Below are 9,698 nucleotides of genomic sequence, written 5' to 3'. Positions count from 1 at the left end.
GAAAACACACAGAAGATGGGCAGATCCCATGCAAGAAAAGCAAATACAATACCTACCTTGAAAAAAAAAATCCAACCACAAACAGGGAATTATAGACTATTCAGTGCAACACCAGTTCCTGGAATAATTCTGGAATAGGTGGTTAGGTAACCTATGTATAAGTGCCTGGAGCATATTTAAATGGTGAAAACTGCTGACAGATTTGACAAGAACAAATTGTATTGACCCTGCTCACTGCTGACAAGTTAACTGGCCTTGGCTGAAGAATAAGGACAGCGTTTTGGCCAAAGGACAATGAAACAATGGGGGAGACTATTGACTGATGCTGCTGCAGCTTTTTCTTTTCTTCTTTTGTTAGAGGATTTTTAAAAAACAAGTAAAGCACACAACTTCTTTGAAAGTTATAGGCATCTTTGATCTTTCTTCAGTGTAGGGTATTGTACTAGAAGAGCTGCAAGATCATTTCCAGGCCTGTAGTATTCCATAGGCAGTGTTTGTTTAGGTCCCCTTTGCCCCATGATTTGCATTACATGTTTTCTTCCCTGAATGCAGGCTGCTGAAGATTGTCTGGAATTACATATAAACTCTTTTATTCACATTGATCTGAAATTGAACTTCAATTCAACTGAAATTGAAATTCATGTGTGCTTCACTATCCTTTGGAAACTTTAGCAGAATGCAAGCAGTAATTTTCCCCAGAAGTTTATTTTGATTTTGCTCCTTAAGTTTATACAAATGGTACTTCTGAAATCTGCTCTTTCTCAACAGTACCTCTGAAATAAATGTCATACACAGAATGACTGATTAATTTGTTGGGGGGAAAACTGTGGACATTCCTTTGCAGAAGTGAGTATAATTTTTTCCTGAAGCTGCCTTGCACTAAACATGAACATGCTGGGAAAATCTTATGCCATGCTACTGCTTTCAGAGCAGCTCCACAGTGTCGTTTGGGTACACTTCTCAAATATTTCCAGGTCACTGGACCACAGTATTGCCTTAGCTGTAAATGCTCATCATTCAAGATGAGTCTCTCTGTTTCACAGTTTCTATCAGTGCAGGCAGGTTTAACTTAGCCTTGGAGTACAGAGATACATTCTTGGGAGCTTGTAGGCTAAGGTTTGCTTTGCAGTAAACACAGTCTAACATGAAAGAGAGACATGGTCAGTGGGATTGCAGGCAGGATTTTCTATGACTTTGGAAGAGGAAACCGTACAGCGTGGTTTGGATATTGGAAAATGAGAGAGGTTTCCCCACTCCAGCTGTGGGCCTGTCACTGCAGAGGGCCCCAAATGGAAATAAATAACTACTCCCCACTCCCCTGAATTTGTAAGAGTGTAACAAGTTTTGAAAGACAGTGTTGTCCTTTCAAAGGAAGGGTTGCCTTCACTGTGTATTTAATATCTGATTTGACTATTATTTAATGGTGTAACAGGTAGGCAATATTTCAGATAGTAGAATACTTCATCCCCAAAGAGTAGGCAGTATTTCTGGTAGCACATCTTCTCAAAGGTTACATGAATCTGCCAAGTGAGCAAGGCAGAGTCACTCCACCAGAGCATCTCCTTACTACTTTTGCTGCCTGGTCTTTTTTATGATACAACCTCTTTAGGAAAAAATATCATTTGTGTAAGTATTCAGACCGATTGAAAGTGTATTTTTCTGATTATAGCTTAACAAAACCAGAATCAGAGTCTGAACAAGCTTGTGATGTTAAACATATCTTAAAAAAACATTTTATTAAAACAATGAGATTTTAGTAAAAACTGATTGGCACATTTCTTTTTAGAGTGGGAACTCTTGAAGAATACAAGGTGTATGTTAGCCTGATACAGATTTAGGCTTCATTGTGCTCATTCAGATGGTTGCATCAGAGCATCAGAATAAACTATTAAACTTAATAAAATTACAATGAACTAGATTAAGAGCAGAATTAATGTCCTTAATATAGTTAATAACCTCTTGAGATACTAACAGCAAAGCAACAGCAAGATGGAACTTTGCACAGCTAGTAACACCCTTCTTAATTTTTAGCCCAAGTATGAAATCTGATTGAGAAATTTTGGATTTCCCACATAATTTTTTTTCTGTTAAACTGCAGTATTCTGGACACATTCATCCATCAGATGCATGAGACTGGACTCCTAAATAATTTAATTGATGTACATTATGGAATATAAATAGATAGATAGATAGATAGATAGATAGATAGATAGATAGATAGATAAATAAACGTTAACAGTGTTGAGCTGAACAATTTCTTTTTATGTAACATGTTTCCCATCCTTTAGGTTATGGACACTTGGTACTTGTGAGACTCTCAGATACCTTTGCAGTGTGGGATAAGTGTGTAGATGACAAAGTCAATTCTGGAGAGCACAAAATGGTGCCAAGTGAACAGTACTTTGGTCTAGGCTTTTCTTTTGACTCATACTGGAACTAACTGTATTTTAAGCAAGGAATGAGCCTTTATACTGAAAGAATCCTAAATCTTGACCTTATCTGTGTATCTTCAGGCAAAGTTACTGAGTTAATCTATGCCTTGATATTTCACAGATAAAATGGGACTCTGACTCAGTGTTTTCTCTGTGTGGCCCCCTGATGTATATCTTCTTACCCCAAGAGTTAAAAAAGAGATCTGGAATTGCTGCTTCCTGGTGTCAAGTAGATGTCTGGGAGGTTTGGCTCTAGATAAACATTCAATTTTCTGTACATTTTGTAAAGTTTTTTGGGTTTGTTTTTTTTTAAATCATCAGTTTTAACAATTTATTTTGAGAATATAATGCTATTGAAGAAAAGGGCAACAGTTTCCTTAGGTTAAAAATAGTGCCAGCCTTGGATTGCATTTGCATCAGTAAGATCAAATCAATTCATTTCAGATCATGCAGATTTAACTGAGATCAGACTCAGCCCTTCATAAATAATCCTAATTGTGGCCTTCCAGTACCCAAAGGGAGCCTTGTGAGAAGGATGGAGAGAGACCTTTCTCAAGAGCATGGAGCGACAGGACAAGGGGGAACAGCTTCAAACTGAGAGTAGGTTTGGATTAGATATTAGGGAGAAATCCTTTACTCTGAGGGTGGTTAGACACTTGAACAGGTTGTCCAGAAAATCTGTGGGTGCCCCATCCCTGGAAGTGTTCAAGGCCAGGCTGGATGGGGCTCTGAACTACCTGGTCTAGTAAAAGGTGTTACTGCCTTTTAGGGGCAGTAGATAGGGGGATTGGAACTAAATAATTTAAGGCCCCTTCTAACTCAGGCCATTCAAATATTTTATGATTATATGACAATCCATATTCCTGAGGCTGAAAGTCACCTACATTTATGTATATTGGATGCATCTCTCTGACAGAGAACTGGTACTGTGAGAGATGTTTGGCATCACTGAGCAGCATTTCACAAAATATTCCAGCACCCTCTTGTATTTCACAAATGCAATTTCCATTCTATTATCTTTCCTCCTACACATTATTGTAAAAGAGTTACAGAAGGAGAGAAATCTCATCACAATAAAAAAACTACTTGTGATCAATATAATGTCTGCACTGATTAAGTTCCCTGTGGAGTCCTCAACTCCATGTCATTTCTCTGAACACTAGATTTTGTCTGTATATCTCTGATGTAGCCAAGATGTGTAAAAATTAATGTGAGCTGACAACATGTTATTAGTTACACATCTGAAGAGTCTCAAGTGGATAGGCTCTTCCTCCCCAAGTCAATTGTGACTGAGGCTTGCTAATTGACTCAAATCTTCCTGGTGTGTGTACTAGCATATTAGGGGGGGAATGGTGGCTAGAGCTAGGGCTTTTGAGTCATATCATGCCAAAACAATTTCCATTATAGCCACTTGCTATCATTATATTTCCTCAAGCCCAAATCCTTATATAATAAGGAACGTATTTCAGAGCCAGTCCCAACTCTCTGCTCTGTGCAGAGGCTGACAGAGCTTTTGCTGTGAGCTGGAGGATGTGATTGCTGGTTCCCTGTGCAACCCACAGCTCTTCCATGCCCAGAAGGAGACAGGGCACACCACTCTCCCCCCAGCTATCACACAGACACAGAGCAGGGGCTTGGAGGAGGGAGAGAGAAATAGGCTGGGGGAAAGAGGTAGGAAAGTGAAAAGGAATGAAAACAAAAAAGGTAATTGTAGAGGGCATTGCTCAGGTGTGAGCTAAGCCGTCTCCAGGGCACAGGAAACTCCAGGGATGCTCACTGAGATGCTTGAAAGCCTGCTGGAGCTTGGGTCTTGTTTCACTGCACCAGCTCCAAAAGGATCCAGTCTTGTGTTGTTTGGACGCACTGTGCAATTTATATAGTTGTTATAATCTATTTTGATTTAAGATCACTTTACTGTGACAATTTGAAAATGTATAACACTACATAGTAGGAAATACATATTTCATGCTACATTTAAGCATACAGCAAATTGAAATGAAAATAAATAAAACCAAAAATCTGTATTTCTGCACAGCCAGCATAAAACATTTTGGTACAATCATGGCAGTTTTATTGTTGCAGTTTTTTCTTTTTGCTATTTATTTACCCTTTGATATATTCTTGGTAAAGATCTGTTCTTTGGAGTATTTCCAAAAGAAAATTATTCACTAGGAAAACCTTCAGTCACCTTTAATAAAGTTAGCCTCTGGTAATCACCATCAAGCCACGATGGCTAAAATAAAACATTCTCAGAGGAGTAAATCTGAAGCTGTGAGGGATATGGAATAAAATTAAATATTTAATGATGATGATTTCATCTCCAACTCCTCAGGGGAAAAAAAATCTGAGTAAAAGACCCACATGTGGGAAGAAGTAGAGGGAAGGTGAATAAATAAACCAGAAGAAAAAATATAGGGCAATTATTTTGTAGAAAGCAAGTCTTTTAATTACCATTTTGAATTATGTGAATATTTTTCTTTATTATAATCAGAAGACTTTAGTAAATAAAATAAAAACAGGACATAAAGAGAAAAATTTCCCAGGAGTACTTGTATAGTATGGAACAGAAATGGGAGCAGGTGCCTGCAGTTTTTATACACAACTTCAAGTGTAACACAGTTTAGTTTTAAGGACTAATGTTTGCTATATGTTTCCATGGGAATGCTTTAATCTGTGACACTGGAGTACTTCAGACCTCCTTAAAAATATATTGGGTTAAAATATTCCAATCTCTTCCTCTCACCATGGGCTAATGTTGTATTCTATTCCAGAAAACAAAAATACCAGGCAAGACCTGCTATTTTGAGCACAAGCAACAGCAATTGGCAAATAACTTCTGGTCTGGAGCTGAAGAGCCACAGGATTACATCTGTCTGTACACAGGTGTTCCCAAACATCATCAAAGCATCCTTACAATGACAACCCAGGATAAAGTACACCAAACCAATCTCTGTATCCTCTCTTTAAAAGCACCTGACATTTTCCTACAGTTCTGAGGACATCTGAGAAATGGAGCAATTTTTCTGTGTATCCTTTGTCTTATTTTCTCTCTTCCAGATAAACTTTCAGTAAATTATACACTCATTCCATGAAGATGCAGACTGACTGGGATTTCAGAATGGGCTAAGTTACAAGTGTGTAAACCTAGAGTGACAGCTGCACAGTCAGTAATGTTCCTTTAGATTCAGGCTGGTTCAGCTGAGATCAGATTCCAGCCAAACTGACATTTATGTGTACAGAAAATGTAGGTCTCCTTCCAAAGACCTGCCACTGCACATATGAGGGATGTGTGAGCATGAGGCAGAATTCCTGCAGGATTCCTCTGCATCACAGATTGTCTGGCATTCAAACAGTTAATTTTTTACTTCTTTCTGTGGCTACACTGTGATTCCATAAGTAGAGAACATATGGTTTACAAAATACTGACTCCTCTGAGCCACATCCCTGTGATTTAAGCTAAGGTCAAATTTTACAGATTAAATATTACCCTTCTACAAAGTGTCTGCCTTATGTGTCTTGAGATCTGGAATTTAAAAATAAATCAGCTTATCTTAGTCCCTCAAAACATTTATCCTTTCAAAGAATGTAGGCCATGTGCACAGGATGGAGAACCATGTTTTGGTATGTGGTTATTTGGAAAGGATTTGAGGTTCATGGGAGAAAAACAATCATACTGAGGCATGAGTGACTGGGCATTGTCCAAAGCACTGTGCTGTCATAATCCTTACAGTTTCAAGTGGGAATCCCAAGTAGGAGCAGGACAGTTTGTTTCTTTGAGCCAAGAGTGTCCACTCATTGAGAGGAGTGTTGAGAAATTCAGAATAATTCTATTAAGAATACCATAACAGACTATAGAAGAGGGAAGGAATTTGGGGAAAAATCATTTAAGAAAACCTTTAAAGGTGGTTTCCATTGGCTTAATGTGCTTAATTTAATGAAACCAAGGTTAGGAATGTCATGAGCACACCTCAGAGAAGAATTTATTCCACCTGATCATAGCTGATCTAGTGTCACCTAGTGTAAGTCACCTCTTCCAGGCCTACTGTGTAACTGAAGGAAAGTGTCATCACCCCAGGATGCTTTTCCTCCAGCAGAAAACAAATGTCCCAAACAACCTGGATAAATCATTATCTGTCTCCATGGGCTGTGAGGGCAAAGTAAATGATTTATTCAGACTAGACACCTGATACTGAGACAAGAGAATTAAAAAGAGATAAATCCTCACATACACTTCATGGGAGCAAAGCTATGCAGTAGCTTACAGGGGCAGGCCAGGGTTTAATGAGATCTATCTGATAAAACTTGAAGGTGGACTAAATCAAGCTATAAATAAAGCAAAAGCTTTTAAAACACTAGAAAATTTACTAGATTTACTATAAAATGCAGCAGATCCTTCATGACTGATCATTTTAAACACAAGATTTGCTGGCTTTTTCCACAAAATGCTTTAGCTCAAAAATTTAATTTCACAGAAGTCTCACATTAGTTTAGTAGTGAGATTCAACTGCCCTAAGTTAGGGATCTAAACATATATCATTTTCAGCTCAAATTGGCACCTCAGGCTGAGGTGCTTTTCTTAAAAAAATAAGCACCTTCAGAGGGTACTGTGTTCAATCCTAAAAACAGGGCAGAGAAATTGTTTACCAGAGGCACCTGTTTCTATCCACTGTTTCTAAAGTGTGTCCTGGGCAATTCACATTGATATGGAATATTGACCTTCTCTCTAGGTGAGATGATTTTCATACTGGATGGTTTCTCCCTGGTAGGACAGCTCATGAAACTCTGACCAAAGTGACAGGAAGTGCTTTCACATCCAGTCATAGTTTGTACATATTTACTTTTGCTCTTGCATATCTTGTCATAAAACACCACAGAATTCCCTCAATTTCCCCTATGCATATAGTTTTCTTTCAGTGCTCTCATATTTATATGTTGACTATTAAAATACAATTCTGTTCAGTTACCATGTGGGAGCAGCAATATTTTATTTATTGATTTGATTCCAATGCCTATTCTAAGCCCAGGATTTTTATGGGAAAAAATATAAAATCTAAGCTATTTCCAGTTTTCTACTCTAGAAAAGTCTAGTAAAGCAGGATAAGTGGGACATTTTTATTAATGCATTCTCAGCTGCAGGAGTTCATTTGAAGACTCATCAGGCTTCTGTCATAAGGACAAAATAATGATTATATATTCCCAGTCCACCATTAGAAAAGTATTTGTTCCAATTCTATCCTGAATAATTTGAGAAGGACATGTGGAAAGAATGCTCTTCCTGTCCTAGGCCTTGTCCTCTAGTGTTCAGCCTTTTGTTTAGAGGGACTGTAAAATGCCACTGCCATGGTTACATCTCACCTTCATGCATTCAGACATTTCCCTCTCCACTCTCCATATATGTTTCACGGACATTTTTAGAGGCACAAAACAACCTCAAAATTTCATCTTGTCCAAAAAAAATAAAAAAAGAGGCACTGGTAGCAGATGCTTCTTCTGATTCTTCACTGATAAGAGTATTAGTCTTTCTGAAGTCTCTCAATTGCCCTTCATCTTCATTAAATGCAAAAGTGGTTTCAGAGTTCTCCTTCTTGCAGGCTTTGAGTTCACACATTGAATCAGTTGCAAAGGTGATGTTGAAAAGCTGCATACTATCCCCCAGGATCAGCACCACTCTGTCTTTCCTGCAGAGATCCTCTGAGAGAAGGACTGTGTTTTGCAGAGAGAAGCAGCACAGTCTGTGCAGAAGAACCACACTTATCCCTCTGCTAAAGTGCTTTATGCATCTGCAGTGCTGGGACCAGATTTGCCTCTGCATGCCAATTTTTCAAAAGAAAAGCCTTGGCTTTTCCAGATTAGTGGTGGAATATGTTTCAGCAAATCAGCCAGACAAGCAGATCAGATACGCTTCCATCTGTACTGAGCCTGAACGTAAACCTTAAAAAAATTTCCCTTCACAAAAATTTCAGCACAAATTCTAACATCTATGTGCCACTGAGACAAGAAACCCTAAATATGGGAAGAACACAGTCAAATGTACCCTGAGAAAAAAGGTGATAAGCATCACAAATTTGTGAGCAGATCAACACACAAGTTGAGGGCACCATGTCTTTGGGGCCATAGGATGCCTGTGCTCTGTGGAGCAACTTGCAGCACCAAGGCCATGTAAATTGACTCTGCTGGCCCTATTTCCCAATGGGGGCACTGGCAGGTTACAAAATGCAGAGGCTGAGCAATAAAGAGAAGAAGCATATCTACAGTGAAATTCAGCAGAAAACCCCAGGTATCTCTTTAGCTGATGTCTACATCTGAAATGGTTATCTAGATTCCCTTGATAGCTGGTGAACAGAAGCATTTGTCCAATAAGAGTTAACATAGCTCTTCTGGCTACGAAGCACATCCCTGTGACTAGCTCAGGCATAGACTCCTGTGAAACCTATCCCAGAGAAATTGTCTGGCAGTGCAAAGCCACCAGGGCACAAAATTACCTGTGAAAGAAGCATTAGGCCCATCTTCTATTCTGTGTGCACAATTGTGTCTGAAACACACTGTGAGGCTCTTCACGGTTAAAAGAGAAGGTTTAATCCTGCTCCACAGGTGCACCTCCCTGATTTGAGGCTTGTCCACAGGATCAGACTTTGGCAGAGACCTTTTATGGGGGTACATTCAGTCATAATCATACAGTGCTAGAGGGAAGTGCTTGCAATAAAAACCACAGATGTTCATCACAAAATATGGTTTCATCAACCACAACATATTACAAAAATACACAAGGTCTTTAAATTGCAGAAAAGCTTATGTATCTCAGAGCCACTGGAGGAAAGTTCTCATGGTAGAGAATATTCCAAACTGTATACCCTGTGAAGCCTCCACTGTTAGCTAAACTTGACATTTCTGCTTGTTTTCTTTCTGTTCCTTTTGCACAAAGCAGGCAGCTGACAAAAATGTCAGTTCCTTCCAGTTGCTGTGAGAGTCTGGGGAAATACATGCAAGTGCTACTGGTTTACTGTGCTCTAAATTGCAACAATAACTTATTTTTATGTGTGTGAAAAAAAATTTATCCATCAAGAGGATAAAAAAGGACAAAATCCCAAGTTTGGGTTATCTCAAAGCTAAATATATCTGAAACAATTCTCCAGAAGAAAAGAATCAAATGAGGAGGAATAAAGTATTATTGGCTCAAGAACTCTTATTCATGAGTAATATGAAACTTGTTCTTAAACAAGTACTATAAAATTTGTGATGCCTTTCTTTCAAGGTAAGTAATAAGTC

The sequence above is a fragment of the Parus major genome, chromosome 1A, assembly GCF_001522545.3.
Source record: "Parus major isolate Abel chromosome 1A, Parus_major1.1, whole genome shotgun sequence".
NCBI lineage: Eukaryota > Metazoa > Chordata > Aves > Passeriformes > Paridae > Parus > Parus major.
This window is presented reverse-complemented; position numbering follows the sequence as displayed.